Source organism: Kogia breviceps, chromosome 3 (assembly GCF_026419965.1).
Source record: "Kogia breviceps isolate mKogBre1 chromosome 3, mKogBre1 haplotype 1, whole genome shotgun sequence".
NCBI lineage: Eukaryota > Metazoa > Chordata > Mammalia > Artiodactyla > Physeteridae > Kogia > Kogia breviceps.
In genome coordinates, this window is record NC_081312.1 from 116,726,181 (window position 1) to 116,749,611 (window position 23,431).

The 23,431-nt window shown below is 37.7% G+C and overlaps 1 long non-coding RNA gene across 1 annotated transcript in view; it reads left to right on the plus strand.

Moving 5' to 3' along the window:
• The window catches only part of LOC131752513 (uncharacterized), a 69,737-nt gene extending 60,893 nt beyond the window's left edge, over nt 1-8,844 (plus strand). Inside the window, exon 7 of the long non-coding RNA XR_010839762.1 lies at nt 8,758-8,844. This is a non-coding gene — a long non-coding RNA (uncharacterized lncRNA). The remainder of the gene's footprint in view (nt 1-8,757) is intronic.
• The last annotated feature ends 14,587 nt before the right edge of the window (nt 8,845-23,431 follow it).

Here is a 23,431-nt window from a genome sequence, read left to right on the forward strand (position 1 = left end):
TCACAGGTGCTTGTGTAGATTAATGAAATCTACTTAAATAAAGAAATATCTATATATATGTATATATATCTATATCCATAGAACATGCAGCTACCCCAATTAGGAGAGGAAAGTGCACGATTCAAGGCTGATGTATTGCAAGGAGGAGGCCTTCTTGCAGTGAGGTGAGGGATTTCTCTTATTTTGGCAGAGTGTCTTACTGAAGGGGCAGTCCAGAGCTTGCTAAACTTTTGAAAGAGGTGGACTGGTCTGCCAGATGTGCAGTATGTTTAAATCAGTGTTTCCCAGAGTATGTTTCAAAGAACAATTTCCAGGTTCTAAGCGTTAATACAGAAAAAAAAAAAAAAAAATGCCTGGGGTCAAGTGAGAACCGCTATGTACACTGAATTAGAGGGATTGTTTGCAGCAGGGGCCTCTAACACATTTCTATGTGCTGTAATTCTCCAAAAGAGTGTTGTTGCCTAATGGATGTGATCAGCAAAACCCTTTTATAAAGGATAATCTTGTAGAATTAGTGTTTAGGGGAGTAACCTTTAGGAAACATGCATTCACATCTTCTAAGACGGCAAACACCTGTGGGTAGAAGCTAGTTATTCTCTATGTTGTGTAATCAGGAATCTCTTTGTTATAATTTATTAAACCCTGTATGTCTGGTGTCCATATTAATTATGTGGTGGCTTGAAGCCAAAAAGCAGGTTCGTGTAGTCATCACCAAAGAGTTAAGTAAGTTGTCCAGCTGCTTATGGTCTGGTTAAATCATCCCTGAATTGTTGGCATATGTCCCAGAACAGGTACTCATTAAAAACAAAAACAAAAACAAAAACAAAAATCAAACCTGGATTTTACTACTGAGATTACATTGTGTTTTCACAAATGAGGGCTAATTCCATCACAGTTCCTTGCATGTACCCAGAAATGTTATACAAAAGCAGATGTGTGGGCTTCCCTGGTGGCGCAATGGTTGGGAGTCCTCCTGCCGATGCAGGGGACACAGGTTCGTGCCCCGGTCCGGGAAGATCCCGCATGCCGCGGAGTGGCTGGGCCCGCGAGCCCTGGCCGCTGAGCCTGCGCGTCCAGAGCCTGTGCCCCGCAACGGGAGAGGCCACAGCAGTGAGAGGCCCACATACTGAAAAAAAAAAAAAAAAAAAGCAGATGTGTATCTAGGCTGGTGTTGGAAAGTCCTTTTGCCTTTTCCCCTCTCCCCCCATGCCCCAATGACAGCATCGCCCTGTGTCCACTATACTGGTGTCCAGATGGTGGCGGCTGTGGCAGCACCTTGGCTCCTACTCTGGCTATTCCTGAAGGCGACAGGAGGTTGGGGATGTGTACCACGAAGGTCAGGCCAGTAGGGATCTTAAGCACATCCTTGGTTATAAATGTCTCCTCTTGAAGCTCTTGCCAGAGCTGGCCTTTAATACCAAATGTTAATTCTTGCTGGGGACATGATGTCTTATAAATGTTATGAAAGAATATCATTTTTCCTGTAGATGTGAAGGTACTTTTTATTTTCTTTCTTTCTTTTTTTAAAATAAATGTATTTATTTTATTTATTTATTTTTGGCTGCATTGGGTCTTTGTTGCTGTGCACGGACTTTCTCTAGTTGCAGTGAGCGGGGGCTACTCTTTGTTGTCATGCGCGGGCTTCTCATTGTGGTGGCTTCTCTTGTTGCAGAGCTCTAGGTGCATGGGATTCAGTAGCTGTGGCATGCAGGCTTCAGTAGTTGTGGTTCGCGGGCTCCAGATCGCAGGGTCACTAGTGTGGCGCACGGGCTTAGTTGCTCCGTGGCAGGTGGGATCTTCCTGGACCAGGGCTCGATCCCATGTCCCCTGCACTGGCAGGCGGATTCTTAACCACTGTGCCACCAGGGAAACCCGAAATGAAGGTACTTTTAAGGCCATCTTAAGCAAAGGATTAGTTTCCCAAGTCACATCTGTAAGTCACGTGCTTGCCTATAAATCTCTTCTTTGCTAAAATCCCACCCCATCCCCCCATGGATGTGTCAACAAGAGTTGGAAGGAATTCTCACATGGAAGAAAGAAGAGAACTGACATTTGAAATATGGGGAAAGATGAAAAATAAACAAACAAAAAACCTAAATATAAAACAATCCCATCACCCGTGCTAACATTTGTCAGCTTTTCTTCATAGTCCTACAAGTCTATGCAAGACCCAGAACTCATTAGGATGTGTCTCTGAACTAAAAATAATAGAGCAGATTCAACTTTGGGAGGTCTCAAAGCTCTTTTTTCTCATCTCCTTTGTAAATATATCCTTGTTGACACAACATGGGCTTCCCAGCTTTGGAGCTATAAGGCATTGGCGGGAGGGGCTTCACTTTCCACTCTTGGAGGAAAGAGCAGAAGTTCAGCAAAGTTAACCGAGGTCTACCCACCACTTGTCTGGTTTGTTATGGAGTTGAATATTTCTCCCTTCTCTATTCTTTGAAATGTTTTGAATTAAAATAGCTTACTCAAGGTCACTGAAGGCATATGGTCCTGCTCAAAACTTTAAACAAAACATTAGTTTTTACAACCTTTTGTAATTTGGTATTGTATACAACATGGTTATATGCAGAGTTTCTGTAATCTTTTCAGTGGGTGACAGAAATATGAGAAGCAAATTTATAAGCCATTTAGTGAAGCATTTAATCAATTTCATGCATAGGAAATAACTCCAATGGCTTTGCTTTATCAATCTTTCTCTCCAGGAGAATTCCAATCCACATGATCTCCAAACACTGGCTGGGGGTGGAGGTGGGGGAGTGGGGGATGATGGAGAGCAGGGACAGGGCTGGGGAGGGGTGAGAGTTTTCACAAACCTTGCAATGCACTTCAAATATCAGGGACTTCTGAAGTCTGCCTAACTGGGTTGCCAGCAACTCTGAGCCTTCTGGAGGCTGTTAATGTATTTCAGAAAGCAAGCACGGGTCTAATGTTTAGAGGAAGTTTTCAAGGCCTTTTACTGCAAAGTTATTCATTAAACACCCTTTTTCCATAGTGACTCTCATGTGCTCAGCATGACAGACTGTTCAACTTTTAGGTTCAAAGACATATTCAGTGGTGATTACTTTCAAACACATGAAAAATAAAACGACTTACATGAAAACTTACTTCTGAGAACTAAGGAGTCAAAGCAAGGTGACCAAAATAACTGAAAATCCACCAAAGTGGACTGTTACAAGTAGATATATTTGAGCATTTTTCAGAATATTTGAACTGTCTTTTAGGGTTCATGTTCTGATTCTCTTTTGAATTGCTTAAAAGATTAATCCAGCTCTTGGCCACGTAGTGGGTTATTATTTTCTTTTCTGTCATGCTAGAATCCCTCTTATAACACTTTACCCCAACACCATCAAGTTTTTAAGTGAAAAAGTCCTAAGGGATCAAAAGAAGATCTTGTGATAATCACTACCTGCTAAACTATATTAAAATTACATCAGCTCTACCTTGTCCTTGAAAATTAGAACTGATAGAAAGGTACGGTAGACATAGTTTCTAACTTGGAAGCTAATTTACTTCCACTTATTTCTAAACAAAGAAAAATATTTGAGTGAATAAATTCCAATCTAGATTATTTGGAGCTTATTTGAAATCAGCGCCACTGATGGATTTCATCTCAAGAGGATATAATGTTTCACGTTCCCTTTTAAATATGACATAAATGAGGATGTTCCTGTGTTGGTAATTCAGTAGCATGCCTTTGGATATTTATTTTGCCAAGTTATTTAAGCTGTGAGGGCTGCACCGTTATATTGAACAGAGCGGCTTTGGTAATCATACATAAAATTGGTAGCTCTAATGGAGATTGCCAATGGAGGTTTGCTTGTCTGTCCGTCTATCATCTATTGCTATTCAACCACTAACTCCTGGATTAAAGCTCACTTTACTTTAAAAGAAATGAATTATTTTAGAGGAAAGATGTCTTTGGTATAAAACATTGTAAATATCATTATGCACTTGATATTTTCACTCATCAGTGTCTTGGGGAGCTTACCTTATTAGTGAACAGATACACATCATTCTTTCTGTTTCTAGGTTGCCCATGTTACGGCTAGTAACATAGCCATATTATTCCTGTACAATCAATATACAGGAAGATTCTTTTCACCTTTTTGCTATTATGAACAGCACTGCAGTGAATATCCCTGTATATACTTCCTATGTGCCCAAATATTTCTCTTGTGTTCATATGCATAATACTCATTTGCTATGAGTATTTTTCTAGCATGGCTACTTACAGTGAAATTGCTGGATATGCATATTTTATGTTTTAATAGTTACTGCCAAATTATTTACCAATTTTAATTTTCAGTGAGTCCTACCAGAATCTCTGATACAACTTTTCTCAATACTATTTAAACCCACACGTCACTCAGTCACTCTCATTTTTTTCTTTTCTTTTTTTTTTAAAACATCTTTATTAGAGTATAATTGCTTTACAATGGTGTGTTAGTTTCTGCTTTATAACAAAGTAAATCAGCTATACATATACATATATCCCCAGATCTCCTCCTTCTTGCATCTTCTCATTTTTTCTTTAACATTGCCTTTGCTTCTCCAAGAAGACGGAGAACATCCATAGTGACTTTTGCACTGAATTTTCCTTCTTCCAGGGCAGGTGGGGCCAGGCAGCCTAATCACTTACCAGATATTGAGAAATTGGGTGGCTCATGTCCACTGAGGTAGTCAGCCATTCAGAGATTGGGCAGCACTAGTCAAAAAACCAAACCAAACCACACCTATTGGTCCTTTTCAAATGTGGTCAGAAAGTCAATGACACATTTCCATTTCAATCACAACATTTGTGCGCAGGTGCAAACAATTGTTTCAGCCAGTTTGATACCTGAGGCCTATAGATTTTTACTATTTTAGAAGATGGCCTTGTAACAAAATGGTGTTTGCTTAGGACTTAGGGCCTGTGAAGGAGATTGTGCTGAGAACATATTGCTAAGAACAACTTTCTTGTCCCCTTCACCCAATGATTTCTGTTCCTCTCTTACACACATGTCCTCCTCTCCCTTCTTACTCCTGCCTCTTCATCCAGACCCTCTCACCAGCTCTTAACCATCTGTGGCTCCCTAGTTACTTAGCCCCGGCAGGCCCTTCTCTCTTCCATCCATTTCACCCAGCTAAACTTTTACAAAGCGCAGTCTGGTTTTGATTTACTCCTGCTTAAAATACTTTCTTATTATCCAGACTCTTTCTCCTGTCATTCAAAGCCCTCCATGATTTGTCCCCAAACCATCTTTTAAAACTTATTTTTTCCTTCTCCTTTGTTGATCATCTACTTAGCAAAACAACAACAACTAAAAGTTGCTTCCCTCAACTTTTCTGCCTCTCCACCCTTCTCATGGCTTGAAATGCCAGAGGAGCCCTTGTCCTCAAAGGTGGGCTACTCCATGAGGCTTCTACTGTCATCCTTACACTCCATCAAAATAAGTGTCACCATTACTGAGGGGACAATGACAGGTAGTAGAACAGAAAAGGGAAAACAGAAGTCAGATGTTGGGCTGGTTCTCAGTGCAATGGCTGGATTGAGTGCAGTCTAAACAAAGGTTAAACAGATTCTATGTGAGGGATAGTAATGCGTTTTCAGTTCTACAGTCTAAAACAGAAAGTGAGAATGTAATCAAATTGCAGCTGTATTAAAATGTGAGGCTATAGCAAATCTCTAGTCAGTTCTACCTAAGTGCAGGCATCTAAACAGGAAATGGCCTACTATGTAACCCATGAATTGTTTGTAACTCAGAACCTTTCAGTGCAATGAATCTAACCCCATATGTATTAATAACTAATATATTTAGTCTATATTATTTATAGTAATTCATACATGAAAATGATACTTTTGGGTCTCAATAGAACATGTACATTCAGCTGATTTTTTAAGATAAAAAGGATAAATTTTATATAGTTTTCTTTATACTTTTCTGCCTGGTCCCTCTTGTGACTAATGATATACACTTATGGGTAGGCTAATGGAAGTTAGCAAAGTAATCCTGGCTACTTTGGGCCAGCTTTTTCTTTTCTTTAAGGATAATTGTTCAATATTTGGACTGAATCTCTATAAATCTCTAAAATTTGCTTTTAGAATTTATTTCTCATAATGAAAAATTGGAAGCCAACTCGATGTCCAAGAGTAGTAGATTTATTCCATACATGTAGCATATCAAGATTGCAATAAAAGGCTATGAAGTCTATAGCAATATTGAAAAATGTTTGTGATGTACTCTTAAGGAAAGTTAAAAAGCAAACCCATACATAAACTTAACTTTATATATATATATATATATATATATATATATATATATATATATATATGGACCGTGAACTTGTCATGATGGTAGACTTGCAAGTAATTTTATTTATTTAAAATTTCTTTTAATGTTACAGTAATGAGTTATGCTAGCTGTACTGCCCCTAGCTGAGTAGTGAGAATTGGACCAGAGGAGGATAATTCCTTCTTCTCTTATCCCAGGATGGAGGCTGGAGGTGTTCCCCAAGCCGGGAAGAGAACAATTGCAAACAAGGAGAAACTGCCCCAGTTGCTCTCAAGGAGCCTGGTTTAAACAAACACTTGTAAGAGAAACCTGAAGCTTCAGCACAGGGTAGAATTCATCATAGCTTCTCCAGCCACTGTAAACACACCCGGGTCTCTGCATCTTGATGGATTGATTATCTTATAAGGGGGCCCAAAAAAACCAGCAGATGGGATTAGAAATGAGGGAAATGGGAGAATTACTGGGAATTTAGAGATGTGCAAATGGTGATTTACTTTCCAAATATTTTAAAGGTGAATTTTGGAAATGCTTGAAACACTTGATAGCCAGTGAATTAGATGTTGAATTTCAACAAAATTTATGAGATAATTTTAATTGGGTATTTTGTAATCCTTGATCAGAGGGTGATGTACATCAAGAACACTAGACTGGGAAGGAAGTTGGAGATAGAAGCCTAGCTGGCTTGGAGTCCTCATGGGTTCCCTAAGAACAGTCTATGTCAAGTTGCCTGATTTTTTCTGATAGGATTAAGTATAATAGGAGAGGGATGTTGTAGACCAGTGTTCTTCAGACTTGAATGTGGAGAGGAAATCACTTAGGGGAATCTCCAAAGTTTCTAATTCAGTAAGCATAAGACTATTTTTTCCAAGATTCCCAGGTAATTTTCTTGTGCAATCTCATAAAAAACAACAGCTTTAGACACTGCATCACCAGTCACAAGATCATTAGAGTTTTGATTACAACACAGATATATTTGCAACTAGTTGGATCTTTATTCAATCCTAGATGAATTTAATTACTTCCACCTCTGTACAACATCCATACCTTGCACATACTTCTATTATTGCAGTTTCTATTTTTGTGTGCCTTAGCTTCTCCTACCCATGCCCCCCTCACCCACACACCCTCGCTGGACTTTGTATGCCTGGTTGCTTGCTTTTGAACTGAAATAAACACTGACTTGTTCTGAGTTTCTGAGCTTCGGGCTCTCATTTGTCCATGGACATAATACCTTCTCTATCTCCTTTGGTGAGGATCAAATAAGAAGCCTGAAGGAGTGTCCAGAGCCTGATGTAAACCGGTAAGCTTAGGTTCTAGGCTGTTCTCTGCTAAACTTGATGTGACCTCAGACAAGTCATCTGAAGTCTCTGACCCTCTCTCTCTTTTACCAATAGCCAAAAGATTTTAAAAATATGAAACGCAGGGGTAGTGTCGGAGGGGTAAATTAAGAGTTTGGGGGGCTTCCCTGGTGGCGCAGCGGTTGGGAGTCCGCCTGCCGATGCAGGGGACGCGGGTTCATGCTCCGGCCCGGGAAGATCCCACATGCAGCCGAGCGGCTGGGCCCGTGAGCCGTGGCCGCTGAGCCTGCGCGTCCATGGCCTGTGCTCCGCGATGGGAGCGGCCACAGCAGTGAGAAAGAGTTTGGGATTAACATATATACACTACTATATATAAAATAGGCAAACAACAAGGACCTACTTTATTGCACAGGAAACTCTACTCAATCTCTTGTAATAACCTATAAGGGAAAAGGATGTGAAAAAGAGTATATATATATATATATATATATATATATATATATATATATAAAACTGAATCACTTTTGCTGTATACTTGAAACTAACACAACATTGTAAATTAACTATACTTCAATTAAGAAAAATATGAAGTGCTAAATAAACTTGAGAGTTTCATTACTAATGATAAGAAAATACATTACCATTTAATTTTGCAAAATTAATGCCCGAATTTAATTGAACAGCATTTATTAATATGTCAATAATTTTTACATGAATTCTCCCCATTGGTCATGTTTCTTATGAATGTCTGAGAGGGGTCCAATATATAAGCATTGCTCACTGGTAGATGATTTACACCTGGTATATATGCTAAACTTCCATCCTGTGGCATGATTCTAGTTGGGAACCATAATTCTGCAGCCTTAGTTGCTGCTAAGGTATGTGGGAATTGCTCTTTTCCATGTTGCACAAACCCGTTGTGAAAGCAGAGTGCCATCAGCACTGCCTATTTGTCTCTCTTAAGAGTTACAGTTTTTAACCCTCTTTGGCTTTGGTCAGAGAAAGAAGCCAATGAAAGAAGCATGTTGACTTTGCCTGCTGCCTCCAGGGCCACCTTATCCCACTGGGCTGTGAAATCAGCATTCCTGTGATGACTATCTCCTTTGTACCATTCTTTGCCTAAACATTCTTCTCAAAAGTGAATTTCAGAGAGAATAGATACAGACAACTTTTTTTTTTAGGGTTAATCTGCCTAACTGAAGACTTTTACTGAAGAAAATCTAGCTAACAACATATAAGTATTCATATCTCAAGGACCCAGAGAAAGGTGAGTTGGAAATAGTAATGGCCCGAGAGAGCTGGTGGGTTAAGAACATGGATTCTGACAACCTGGGCTCTTATTCTGTCTTGACTACCTTTTTGCTGAGTGACCTTAGGTAAATTATCTCAGCTGTCTGAGGATTAAAGGAGACAATCAGTTCTGTTAGAATCTATATTGGTAGGAGAAGAAATCTTCACTTTGTCCCTCAAATGTACTCCAAATGCCTAGAGAAGTTCCCATAGTAGGTGCTCAGATGATGTTTCCTGAATGAATAGTTTCCTCCCAGAGTGACAGAAAATGCCTAGGCTTTTCTCTAAGTTTCTTCAAAGTGTTTCTCCACATTCTCTGAAGGTGCTGCTTCATTGGAAAGTTGTTACTGTTCTCCAACAGTTAACTGACCCCAGCATTTTGTTTATTAAGCCAGAGAAAAACTAGCAACCCAGTTAAGAGGCTAAACACTCGGTGGACTTTCCCATCATCTGAAGTGTTTATGGACTTGAACTAAAGTAGATGCAACAATTTGAAACTTCAATCAGGTTTAGTCTTTTTTTTTCTTAGTTTTACTGTTTACAAAACAAGATATTTTATGGATGTAATTTATACACCGAATAGAAGAGGGCTATTCCCAATATTATCTTTATCTTCTAGCCATAAATAACAAACAACTCCAGTAATCAAAATTTACTATAATTGTAACAGATTTTGACAGAGTTTATGTATTGTATGCAATGCTAACATAATGCTGACTTCCAAGGACAGAGGCCAGGATTTCTAGTTTGGCTTTGTTAAATGGAAAAAAAAAAAAAAATTCACTACTGTATTTGTACTACATTCAAGAGATTAATTTTTATAAATAAAATTGTTTATACCGGCTTCTAATCAGAAAACTGAAATTATCTGTGGCAATGTAACCACTAACAACTTATATACTATGAAAATATTTCAATAATTAATGCATGCTCCATCTAGAGTAATTGACAGGAGGTCATAAACGTAATGGGCCATCTGTGTTTGATTTGTACGTGAAAATGCTTAAAGGGATAGGCAGGTAGTTCAAGCTTCTCTGACAAAAAAGATTTGTTCCAGTTTCTCCAAGTAGCACAGCCATTTACCATACGGTGCTTTTTTCTTTCCTTCTTTTTCCTTAAAGTCTTTTCCAGATTTCTACTTGAGCTCTGCATTTCTCACTGCTTCTCATTCTAATGCAACAATTTCTTTTAGAGTTTTGATGCGTATGTGGATCACAGCCATCCTCAGCAATCATACTTGGCTCTCCTAACCACTTCGATAGCAACTTTTTTTTTTTTTTTTTTTTAGCGGTACGCGGGCCTCTCACTGTTGTGGCCTCTCCCGTTGTGGAGCACAGGCTTCGGACGTGCAGGCTCAGCGGCCTTGGCTCATGGGCTCAGCCGCTCTGCGGCATGTGGGATCTTCCCGGACTGGGGCACGAACCCGTGTTCCCTGCATCGGCAGGCGGACTCTCAACCACTGTGCCACCAGGGAAGCCCTCAATAGCAACTTTAAAGCCACACATGTGATTAAAAAAAATCAGAGTCTCACTCCAATGCTATGACTTAATCATTCATTCTGCTCACTCTGATCACTTCAAAAATTTATTTTGCAAATTTGTCTTCTTCTATCCGTAAACAAACAACCCTTCTTATATCTGTTAGAGTAATAAGACCATTAGGAATCTCAGTAAGATTTCTGTAATTCACTCCTTTTGGAGTGGACCAGAATTGTCCTATTTCTGGAACTAAAATGGTCTTGGTGGACATCAGAAGAGCTTCTAGAATTTTCTGTGTAGGGAAACCAAAGAGCATTAATAATTGCCTGGAACATTGTCCCGAGATCCAGACTCAATTCATACAAAAACGCATATTCAACTGGAATTTACTAACCATTTATCATCTGCCAGATAATGTGCTAAACAATGATTACGTTGAACTAAACGAACAGGGTGGCAGGGGGGTGGTGGTAGGTTGAATTGGGAGATTGGGATTGACATATATACACTAATATGTATAAAATAGATAACTAATAAGAACCTGCTGTATAGCACAGGGAACTCCACTTCTCTGTACAGTAGAAACTAACACAACATTGCAAAACAACTATACCCCAATTAAAAATAAAAAGAAAAATACATATCATTTTAACCTTTTAAAAATAAAATAATAAATAAATAAATAAATAAATAAAACAAAAGTCACTACCCTCAGGAATCTCACATTCTAGTAAATGCAACTTCTTCCTTTGATATCATATAGGCACCATAAACTCTGTACCTAGAAAACTAAATGTGCTATCTCTCCTGACCACCCCACCCCTTTCTTTCCGTATTGCCTATTTTGGGAAAATGTGCCACCATCTACCCAGTTACCCAAGGCAAGAACCTACGATTCTCCTAGGCTCTTCCCTTCCTCTTTCTCCTTCACCAAAGCAATTCACAATTTCTGTCAATGCCAGCTCCTGACCACTGCTTGTCTCTGCTTCCGTCTCACCATCCCTGCAGCCATACCCTCAATACACTTCTTAATACTTTTTGTCTGAAACATCGCAACAGTCTCCCAAATTACATTCCTTCCATCTATATTTCATACTATTTCCAGAATGATATTTTAAACATTAAAATGCTAATACAATGATGTCATTTCCCTGTAAAAATCCTTGTGGTAAGAGCTCCAATTGTCTTAAAGACGAAACCCAAACTTCTTAACGTGGCAGAAAGGAAGACTTTTGCTAACGTGCACTGGGCCTGATTCTGCAGGACTGCTTCTTGCCAACTGTCCTGCTCTTTAGTCACACAGGAGTATATTCCCTGAGCACATCATGATACCTCAGTGTCTTTGAACATGCAGTTTCCTCTCCCTGGAATCCTTGGAATTCTTTTTTTTTAACAACTTTGTTGGAATATAGTTGCTTTACAATGTTGTGTTAGTTTCTGCTGTATAACGAAGTGAATCAACTATACACATACATATATCCCCATATCTCCTCCCTCTTGCGTCTCCCTCCCACCCTCCCTATCCTACCCCTCTAGGTGGTCACAAAGCACCCAGCTGATCTCCCTGTGCTATGCAGCTGCTTCCCACTAGCTATCTATTTTACATTTGGTAGTATATATTATATAAGTCCATGCCACTCTCTCACTTCATCCCAGCTTACCGTACTTCACCCTCCCCATGTACTTAAGTCCATTCTGTACATCTGTGTCTTTATTCCTGTCCTGCCCCTAGGTTCTTCAGAACCATTTTTAAAATTTAGATTCTCTATATATGTGTTAGCATACAGTATTTGTTTTTCTCTTTCTGACTTACTTCACTCTGTATGACAGACTCTAGGTCCATCCCCCTCACTACAAATAACTCAGTTTTGTTCCTTTTTATGGCTGAGTAATATTTCATTGTATATATGTGCCACATCTTCTTTATCCATTCATCTGTCGATGGACACTTAGGTTGCTTCCATGTCCTGGTTATTGTAAATAGAGCTGCAATGAACATTGTGGTACAAGATTCTTTTTAAATTATGGTTTTCTCAGGGTATATGCCTAGTAGTGGGATTGCTGGGTCATATGGTAGTCCTATTTTTAGTTTTTTAAGGAACCTCTATACTGTTCTCCTTAGTGGCTATATCAATTTACTTTCCCACTAACAGTGCAAGAGGGTTCCCTTTTCTCCACACCCTCTCCAGCATTTATTGCTAGTAGATTTTTTGATGATGGCCATTCTAACTGGTGTGAGGTGATACCTCATTGTAGTTTTGATTTGCATTCCTCTAATGACGAGTAATGTTGGGCATTCGTTCATGTGTTGTTTGTTGGCAATCTGTATATATTTTTAGGGGAAAGATGTCTATTTAGGTCTTCCACCCATTTTTGGATTGGATTGTCTGTTTTTTTGATATTGAGTTGCAATGAGCTGCTTGTAAATTTTGGAGGTTAAACCTTTGTTAGTTGCTTCATTTGCAAATATTTTCTCACATTCTGAGGGTTGTCTTTTCATTTTGTTTATGGTTTCCTTTGCTGTGCAAAAGCTTTTAAGTTTCATTAGATCACATTTGTTTATTTTTGTTTTTATTTCCATTTCTCTAGCAGGTGGGTCAAAAAGGATCTTGCTGTGATTTATGTCATAGAGTGTTCTGCCTATGTTTTCCTCTAAGAGTTTGATAGTGTCTGGCCTTACATGTAGGTCTTTAACCCATTTTGAGTTTATTTTTGTGTATGGTGTTAGCGAGTGTTCTAACTTCATTCTTTTACATGTAGCTGTCCAGTTTTCCCAGCACCACTTATTAAAGAGGCTGTCTTTTCTCCATTGTATATTCTTGCCTTCTTTATCAAAAATAATGTGACCATATGTGCATGGGTTTATCTCTGAGCTTTCTATCCTGTTCCATTGATCTATATTTCTGTTTTTGTGCCAGTACCATGGTGTTTGATTACAGTAGCTTTGTAGCATAGTCTGAAGTCAGGGAACCTGATTCCTCCAGCTCCGTTTTTATTTCTCAATATTGCTTTGGCTATTCAAGGTCTTTTGTGTTTCCATAGAAATTGTGAACTTTTTTGTTCTGGTTCTGTGAAAAATGCCACTGGTAGTTTGATAGGGATTGCATCGAATCTGCAGATTGCTTTGGGTAGTACAGTCATTTTCACAATGTTGATTCTTCTAATTCAAGAACATGGTATATCTCTCCATCTGCTTGTATCATCATTAATTTATTTCATCAGTGTCTTAAAGTTTTCTGCATACAGGTCTTTTGTCTCCTTAGGTAGGTTTATTCCTAGGTATTTTATTCTTTTTGTTGCAGTGGTAAATGGGAGTGTTTCCTTGATTTCTCTTTCAGATTTTTCATCATTAGTGTATAGGAATGCAAGAGATTTCTGTGCATTAATTTTGTATCCTGCTACTCTACCAAATTCGTTGATTAGCTCTAGCAGTTTTTTTGGTAGCATCTTTACGATTCTCTATGTATAGTATCATGTCATCTGCAAACAGTGACAGCTTTACTTCTTCTTTTCTGATTTGGATTCCTTTTATTTCTTTTACTTCTCCTATTGCTGTGGCTAAAACTTCCCGAACTATGTTGAATAATAGTGGTGAGAGTGGACAATCCTGTCTTGTTCCTGTTCTTAGTGGAAATGGTTTCAGTTTTTCACCATTGAGAACGATATTGGCTGTGGGTTTGTCATATATGGCCTTTATTATGTTGAGGTAAGTTCCCTCTATGCCTACTTTCTGGAGGGATTTTATCATAAATGGGTGTTAAATTTTGTTGAAAGCTTTTTCTGCATCTATTGAGATGATCATATGATTTTCCTCCTTCAATTGCTTAATATGCTGTATCACATTGATTGATTTGCATATATTGAAGAATCCTTGCATTCCTGGGATAAACCCCACTTGATCATGGTGTATGATCCTTTTAATGTGCTGTCAGATTCTGTGTGCCAGTATTTTGTTGAGGATTTTTGCATCTATATTTATCAGTGATATTAGCCTGTAGTTTTCTTTCTTTGTGGCAGCTTTGTTTGGTTTTGGTATCAGGGTGATTGTGGCCTCGTAGAATGAGTTTGGGAGGTTTCCTCCCTCTGCTATATTTTGGAAGAGTTTGAGAAGGATAGATGTTAGCTCTTCTCTAAATGTTTGATAGAATTCCCCTGTGAAGCCATCTGGTCCTGGGCTTTTGTTGGAAGATTTTAAATCAAAGTCTCAACTTCAGTGCTTGTGATTGGTCTGTGCATATTTTCTATTTCTTCCTGGTTCAGTGTCAGAAGGTTGCGCTTTTCTAAGAATTTTTCCATTTCTTCCAGGTTGTCCATTTTATTGGCATATAGTTGCTTGTAGTAATCTCTCATGATTCTTTGTATGTCTGTAGTGTCACTTGTTACTTCTCCTTTTTCATTTCTAATTCTATTGATTTGAGTCTTCTCCCTTCTTTTCTTTATGAGCCTGACTAATTGTTTATCAATTTTGTTTCTCTTCTCAAAGAACCAGCTTTTAGTTTTATTGATCTTTGCTCTTGTTTCCTTCATTTCTTTTTCATTTATTTCAGATCTGATCTTTATTATTTCCTTCCTTCTGCTAACTTTGGGGATTTTTTGTTCTTCTTTCTCTAATTACTTTAGGTGTAAATTTGTGTTGTTTATTTGAGATGTTTCTTGTCTCTTGAAGTAGGATTTTATTGCTATAAACCTCCCTCTTACAACTGCTTGTGCTGCATCCAATAGGTTTTGGGTCATTGTGGTTCATGGTCATTTGTTTATAGGTAGTTTTTGATTTCCTCTTTGATTTCTTCAGTGATCTCTTGGTTATTTGATAGTGTACTGTTTAGCCTCCATGTGTTTGTACTTTTTGCAGATTTTTTCCTATAATTGATATCTAGTCTCATAGCCTTGTGCTATGAGAAAAGATAAGATACTTGATATGATTTAAATTATCTTAAATTTACCAAGGCTTGATTTGTGACCCAAGATATGATCTATCCTCGAGAATGTTCCATGAGCACTGGGGAAGAAAGTGTAATCTGCTGTTTTTGGATGGAATGTCCTATAAATATCAATGAAGTCCATCTTGTTTAATGTATCATTTAAAACTTATGTTTCCTTATTTATTTTCATTTTGGATGATCCGTCCATTGGTGAAAGTGGGGTGTTAAAGTCCCCTACTATGATTGTGTTACTGTTGATTTCCCCTCTTATGTGTGTTAGCATTTGCCTTATGAATTGAGGTGCTCATATGTTGGGTGCATAAATATTTACAATTGTTATATCTTCTTCTTGGATCGATCCCTTGATCATCATGTAGTGTCCTTCTTTGTCTCTTGTAATAGTCTTTATTTTAAAGTCTATTTTATCTGATATGAGTATTGTTACTCCAGCTTTCTTTTGATTTCCATTTACATGTGATATATTTTTCCATCCCTCACTTTCAGTCTGTATGTGTCCTAGGTCTGAAATGGGTCTCTTGTAGACAGCATACATACAGGTCTTGTTTTTGTGTCCATTCAGCCAGTCTATGTCTTTTGGTTGGAGCATTTGGAATTCTTTCTTTTATTCATTTAGGCAAGCTCTCTCCATCCATCAAACTCATCTCAGACAGATGATGCCTTTTGTCTACACACCTTCTGTTCCCTGATGCTTGCCTCAGTTATCAGTGGCCCTTTTGGGGGAAAATTCCAGGTTCCCTCTATGGCACCATGGCTCAGATCTGTGTCCCTGCCTTAGGTGGCCACCAGTCCTTGTATGTGGCATATGTGTTGAATAGGAGGTGTTGAAGGACATTCACCATTTGCCCAGCATGAGAAGTCTGGTCCAAGACATGACAGTTTAAAGGCAGTTCTCATGAGTCATTATCTTTAAGTGGGGTTGGCAACAATGTGGTTACTCTCTTTTTTCTTCCATCCTGTTATTTATTTAGAACCTATTCTTTTCTTTTGTACATGATTTCTTTCTTTTGCACATGATTCAATATTTCAGCAGGTAGACCCTATTCTTCTCTTTTCCAGGCTAATGTTTCTTAAATGTTTTTCATTTTTAAATACTTCTTAATATTCAGTTATGTCAGTTCTTATAACCCTTATTTACAAATATACGCCTTTTAATAGCCTTCACCTGTGCTTTTCATGTTTTCGAAAAGCCTCTGATAAAGGTACAAGAAACAAATTCCTTTTGTTGTAACTTTTGTGTATTTTTTCCATCCATCGTTTAATTTTTTTAAATTTACACTTAAAACTTCTTAAGTTATCAATTAAGTGATACAAAAAGCTAGCCAAATATCTCAATGCCATCTATGTAAAAACCTATGCTTTTCACCCACCTCCTAGAGAAATGGAAATAAAAACAAACATAAACAAATGGGATCTAATGAAACTTAAAAGCTTTTTCACAGAAAAGGAAGCCATAAACAAGATGAAAAGACAACCCTCAGATGGGAGAAAATATTTGCAAATGAAGCAACTGACCAAGGATTAATCTCCAAAATATACAAGCAACTCATGCAGCTCCATATCAAAAAAACAAACAACCCAATCCAAAAATGGGCGGAAGACCTAAATAGACATTTCTCCCAAGAAGATATACAGATTGCCAACAAATACATGAAAGGATGCTCAACTCACTAATCTTTAGAGAAATTCAAACCAAAACCACAATGATGTATCACCTCACACTTGTCAGAGTGGCCATCATCAAGAAATCTACGAACAATAAATGCTGGAGAGGGTGTGGAGAAAAGGGAACCCTCTTGCACTGTTGGTGGGAATGTAAATTGATACAGCCACTATGGAGAACAGTATGGCATTTCCTTAAAAAACTAAAAATAGAACTACCATACAACCCAGCAACCCCACTACTGGGCATATACCCTGAGAAAACCATAATTCAAAAAGAGTCATGTACCACAATGTTCATTGCATCACTACAATAGCCAGGACATGGAAGCAACCTAAGTGTCCATTGACAGATGAATGGATAAAGAAGATGTGGCACATATATACAATGGAATGTTACTCAGTCATAAAAAGAAATGAAATTGAGTTATCTGTAGTGAGGTTGATGGACCTAGAGACTGTCTTACAGCGTGAAGTAAGTCAGAAAGAGAAAAACAAATACCGTATGCTAACACATATATATGGAATCTAAAAAGAAAAATGGTTCTGAAGAATCTAAGGGCAGGACAGGAACCAAGACACAGACATAGAGAATGGACTTGAGGACACGGGGAGGAGGAAGTGTAAGTTGGGACGAAGTAAGAGAGTGGCATTGACATATATACACTACCAAATGTAAAACAGATAGCTTGTGGGAAGCAGCCACATAGCACAGGGAGATCAGCTGGGTACTTTGTGACCACCTAGAAGGGTGGGATAGGGAGAGTGGGAGGGAGACGCAAGAGGGAGGGGATATGGGGATATATGTATACGTATAGCTGATTCACTTTGTTATACAGCAGAAACTATAACAACATTGTAAAGCAATTATACTCCAATAAAGATGTTAAAAAAACCCCCAAATCTATGCTTTCTCCATGTTTAGTATAGAGCACTTTTATGTGTAGCTAATTACCATTACACTTTAAAAAAATTAAAAATAGAAATAGTCTAAGTATATTTTTATTGGTATTACATTGGATTCATAGATGATTATAGAATAATTGTTTTACCATTTAGGTCTTTCTATAGGTTTTTAAAAAATGTCTGGGATTGTTTGTTTGGTTTTGTTTAATTATGTCCATTTGTTTTTTTAAAATTAATTTTTATTGGCTATCCTAATTTTTGAAGGAAGTTTCATCAGTTCCACTGTGGCATTCTACATAATGCCAACTGACCAAATAAAAATAAAAATAAAAAATAAAAAAAATAACACTACCACCCAATTATTCATGTATTTGACATTGTAAAGATATAATATGTTTTTTTAAGATAAATTTTTATTTTTTTCAGATACATTTTTGTTTCTGAAGAGGCACAGCCCCTGTCTTTCTCTCCTGTAGAAGTGAAGGAAGCACCAGTTACCCTTCTGATTTTAATCAAAAAATATAAATGTAAAATATGAATTCGATAAAAATGTAAGCTTGGCTTTTACTATTTCCTGAACATGTGTTCATTATCTTTTAATAAATAAAGTGTACTTTAAGAGTGATAATAAGAAGGAGAACTTTAAAAATTGTTAATGAATGTGGTTAACATATGTAGTGAAGCAAAGGCGTAGTTTAAGATAAATCCCAGTAATACCAGGAAGAAAATACAGTCAGTGGTTAAGGAATCTGCGTTTGTGGTTGTTTTAAAGGTGGCTGAGTGTGCCGTACTATGCAGAAGTGACTAGAAGGAGACAGAGGACCATGACATGAGTCACCCTTTGTTTCTCTTTATGCTCCAAGCTTAGAAGGTTGATTTTGCCTTCAACATATTGGAATAGTGGCTCTTGATTCATCCTAATGATTAGAAGAATTTTAATGTATTTTTCTGTATATACAAACACTAAAAAACCAATATTAGACAGCTAGTCCTTGCCACCCAGATGTTCAGAGTTCAAAGCAAATAACAACATGACAGGCCAGAGGCAACTGAGCCATCTATCAAACAAATGCATGGCCTGATGAGACAGCAGATTAAAAGGCTTAACTGAGGCTAGTTTCAGCTGGTGGAGATAAGTGCCCAACTGTGTTTTCCACCAAAATGCAGTTTGCTCTATTGTTTTTGATACTATAAAAGCAATGTATACTCATTACAGAGAAAAATTAGAGTATACAAAGCAAAACTAAGAGCACCCCCAAGATGAATTTTCCCTTTCACCACAAATCAGCCATTGTGGTTGCACTCCTATATATTCTTGTAAGTAAATAAAATTGCATCTTATTCTACATAATACGTCATAACCAGCTTTTTCCATTTAATGTAGCATCAAATACATCCTTATCACTAGAATTATTTCCTTAGAATCATTTTTATGGGTTCAAGTTATTCCATTTCTGGATTTGCTAATGCATATTTAACCAATTCACATTTATGTCATGATCTGGTGATTTCTAACTTTTCTCTATTTGAAGATATTGTTTAAAATATGTAGAGTAAGATGTTGATTGGTGTAATCATCTCAAAGGTTTATGTGCTAGAATAAGAAACTATTGTTTGTCAAGAAAGCATATCACATGCTGCAAATCAGTTCATCACCTTAAAAACATTAAAACATATGGAAAACTGAGAATAAGATATAAACATCAAGTTAGCATGACTCTTTATTTTAAAAATGTGGATGTTATGTTTTATAAGCAAAGCAGTCCAGTGTTTGAGAGTGATGGTAAAAAAGTTTGGAAGGCAAGGTGGAGATTTTAAGGATATTAGGATAAGAGTGGGCTTTATGTATACATATATACCCTCTTTTTTGGATGTCCTTCTCATTTAGGTCACCACAAAGCACTGAGTAGAGTTCCTTGTGCTATACAGTAAGTTCTTATTAGTTATCTATTTTATACATAATATCAATAGTGCATATATAGCTGATTCACTTTGCTGTATGGTATAAAGTAACACAATATTGTAAAGCAACTATACTACAATTAAAAAAAAAAAAGAGTGGGCTTTAGAGGCAAATGGACAGCTGATTGAATCATAGCTTTCTGACTGGGTCTGGTCACAAACCTCTGTGTGTAGGTGAGAATACCTAACACTATACTTGGTACCCTGTAGCCCTGGGAGAGTTGGGACTCATCTAAATGAGATGGAAGAACTAGGGTCTCAGAACATGCGGAAGGGGAACGTAGACAGTGGACGGGGAGATGGTAAGAATGTGAAGGAAATACTCAAATGATTCTTTGTGCCTGAGAAATGGGGAGAACTCGGTGATGGAATGAGGAGAGAGAAAATGCCACCAAGTGCCATACTGCAACAGAACAGAAAGATGTGATGATAATGAGGAGGACAGCAGCTAATATATGACATTTACAATAATAATGATAACAGCAGCTCATACTTACATAGTAGTCACTATATGCCAAACAACAAGGTCTGTAAGCATTTTAAGTACTTATACTTTTTTTTTTTTTTTTTTTTTTTTGTGGTATGCGGGCCTCTCACTGCTGTGGCCTCTCCCGTTGCGGAGCACAGGCTCCAGACGCGCAGGCCCAGCGGCCATGGCTCACGGGCTTAGTTGCTCCGCGGCATGTGGGATCTTCCCGGATCAGGGCACGAACCCGTGACCCCTGCATCGGCAGGCGGATTCTCAACCACTGCGCCACCAGGGAAGCCAAGTACTTATACTTTAAGTATATTCACCCATTAATTCTCATGGCACCCTATCTGACCTACCTCCTATACTTGTTGTAAGGATTTAATAGGTTAATATTTGTAAAGCGCATAAAATAACTCTATTGAAATGTTTGTAAATAAAGTCCTCCTTTTACTGAGGCATAGAGAGGTCAAACGTCTTGTCTGAGGCCACACAGCTAGTCAATGGCAGGAGTGGGATTAGAACCTGGCCGTCTGGCACCAGAGCCCATTCCACCTTGGACAGATCTCTGGCCGTGCAAGACAGTGATAAGGTACAGCTGCCTCTGCCCTGACTTTACTTCACCCAGAAAAGAATGCAAAAGGGCTGTAGTTCTCTCCACACTAATGACCCTCCAAGCTGAAGTACTCACCAAAAATGGGTGCTCACCGGACAGCTGGTGGCTACATTACTGCTGCCCCATCTTGCCTCCTCATATCCACTCCCATCCCTGCAGTCCTCTTTGGGGTGAACTTAGGCACTCTCTTGAGAGGATTGGTGTAACATTATTTAGCAAAGTGGAAATGAAATATAGAACCAGCTTGTAGAAATGTCACATTACAGGGAAAGGATTTAAAATTTCCTTACCTAATCAGAGTTTCCAAGATCACTGGGTCAAGACTGGGCTAAGGTCCTCCTTTTCTTGTCCTTTTCCCAGTGCCTTTTCCTCTCCCCTGCTTCTGCCTCTCAGTTATTTCCCACCCCATCACCCTGTCCCTACTGTAACAATAATGGTAATAACAATAATACTGTGAACTCATGGCTGTGGAGCTCTTATTATGTGTCAGGCATATTCATGCATTATCTTATTTAATCCTCATAATAGCTTTGTGAGGAAAGAACTTTTTTTTTTTTTTAACCTGCTTTATATGTAAATAAATTGAGGTTTGGAAAAGGTAAATCACTTGATTGGTAAGTGGAAAAGTTGGAATTGGAGCCCAGCTCTATCTTGCTTAAATCTGATGCTTTCTTCTAATAGCATCACCCCCTGAGCATTCAGTTTTTCAGCATCACCTAATTCTTGGAGATAAATGGATAGATGTGCATACGCTTTGCTGAATTAGATACTCTGGCAAGTTTTATGCTTACTATAATTTTTTTAAAAATCCTACACGTATTTAATGAGGTTCTACATGGGCAAAACGATGTGCTCAGTATTTCGGGAATACAAAGAATTATTTAAAGAGGAAGAGACTCTCATTTTGTGAGATAATATATACATAAAAGATTATAATACAAATATGGCAACTATGGAGGTGTGATGCTTATTCAGCTACAAGAGCGTAGTTATAATACAGTAAAGTATATACTACATGAGACATTCAAGCAAACTTTGTACTCATAAAAAATTATATCCTGAGATTATCTTTATTGTTTAACAAAATAAGGATTGAAAGTAAATTTTAAAATACTCAAACTAAAAAGTAAAAGAAAAATTGGACTGAAGGAGGTAGTTAATAAAGATAAAAACTAAAACTTATGAAGTAGAAAAAAAACATGAAAGGGAGTAGGTAAAATCAAAATTAGCTACTTTACAAGATTAATAAACTAGATACATCCCTGTAAAGCCTGGTTAGAGGGAAGGCAAAATAAATTCAGCATTGTAAAGGAAACATAAGCACAGATATGGAGATGAGAAAACTCACTGGTAGATATTATGTGCAACTCTATAGAAATAAATTTGGAAACCTGGAGTCCGGTTTTCCTAGTAAAAACACAAACTCTTCAAACGATCATTCAAATAACCATGAACAGATCAATTATTATTGAGACTGGAAAGTAAAAGATCTATTACTATAAAAGGCACCAGTCCTAGATGGATTTACAGATGAATTCCTTACGGTCTTTAAATATCAATTACAGTGTTATAGAAAATCTATTCAACCATAAAAAGGAAAGGTACTAAAATCATTTTGTGAAGATAGCTTCTAAAGATAGTACAGAATTTGAAGACCAATTTCTACCAAGAATTATAAACAAAATATTAGCAAATCCAATCCGTCAGTGTATCAGAAGCATATGACACCATTACTAGAGTCTATTATCAGAATGCAAGAATGTCAGCCGCATGGCACAAGGAGATCAGCTTGATGGTTTGTGACCACCTAGAGGGGTGGGATAGGGAGGGTGGAAGGGAGGGAAACAGAAGAGGGAAGAGATATGGGAACAAATGTATATGTATAACTGATTCACTTTGTTGTAAAGCAGAAACTAACACTATTGTAAAGCAATTATACTCCAATAAAGATGTTAAAAAAAAGAATAGCTCTTCACAAGTCAGGAAACCAGTGTGGGGATTCTGCCAGTTGCTGAGTATGTCTATTCCAATTATACATTCCTATTATAAATTTATATATTTATTTACTTACTTACTTAAAGCAAAGTAAATATATATATTTACTTTAGAAAGAAATGCAAGAATGTATCTTAATCATTTCAATTTTATATAAATTGTGAGAAGGCTTCCAATCATTTATAGTGGATGTGATGATGACCAATGAATTCTTAATGTGTAATTCTTAAACCCTGATTCTTGAATAGCTTGGGGATTGTGAAGTAAGGGTGGAAAGTGAACGTTAGGGGAAAAGGAAAAGAGTCATTTAGCTTTGAGCAAATGCATTAGTTATTTGTGCTTATTTATTTAATTTGTAGGATATGCAAGTTGAAGAGAGGTGTGATAAATAAGGAATAGACCTGTGAAGAATATCTACCATGTTCCAAACCCTCCCTAGGTGCTCTGCATATAATGTCATTTAATGGTTTAATCAGGCCTGTCTTAATATGCAGAACATACATGTGCACACTCACGTCAATAAAATGCCTTCTAAAA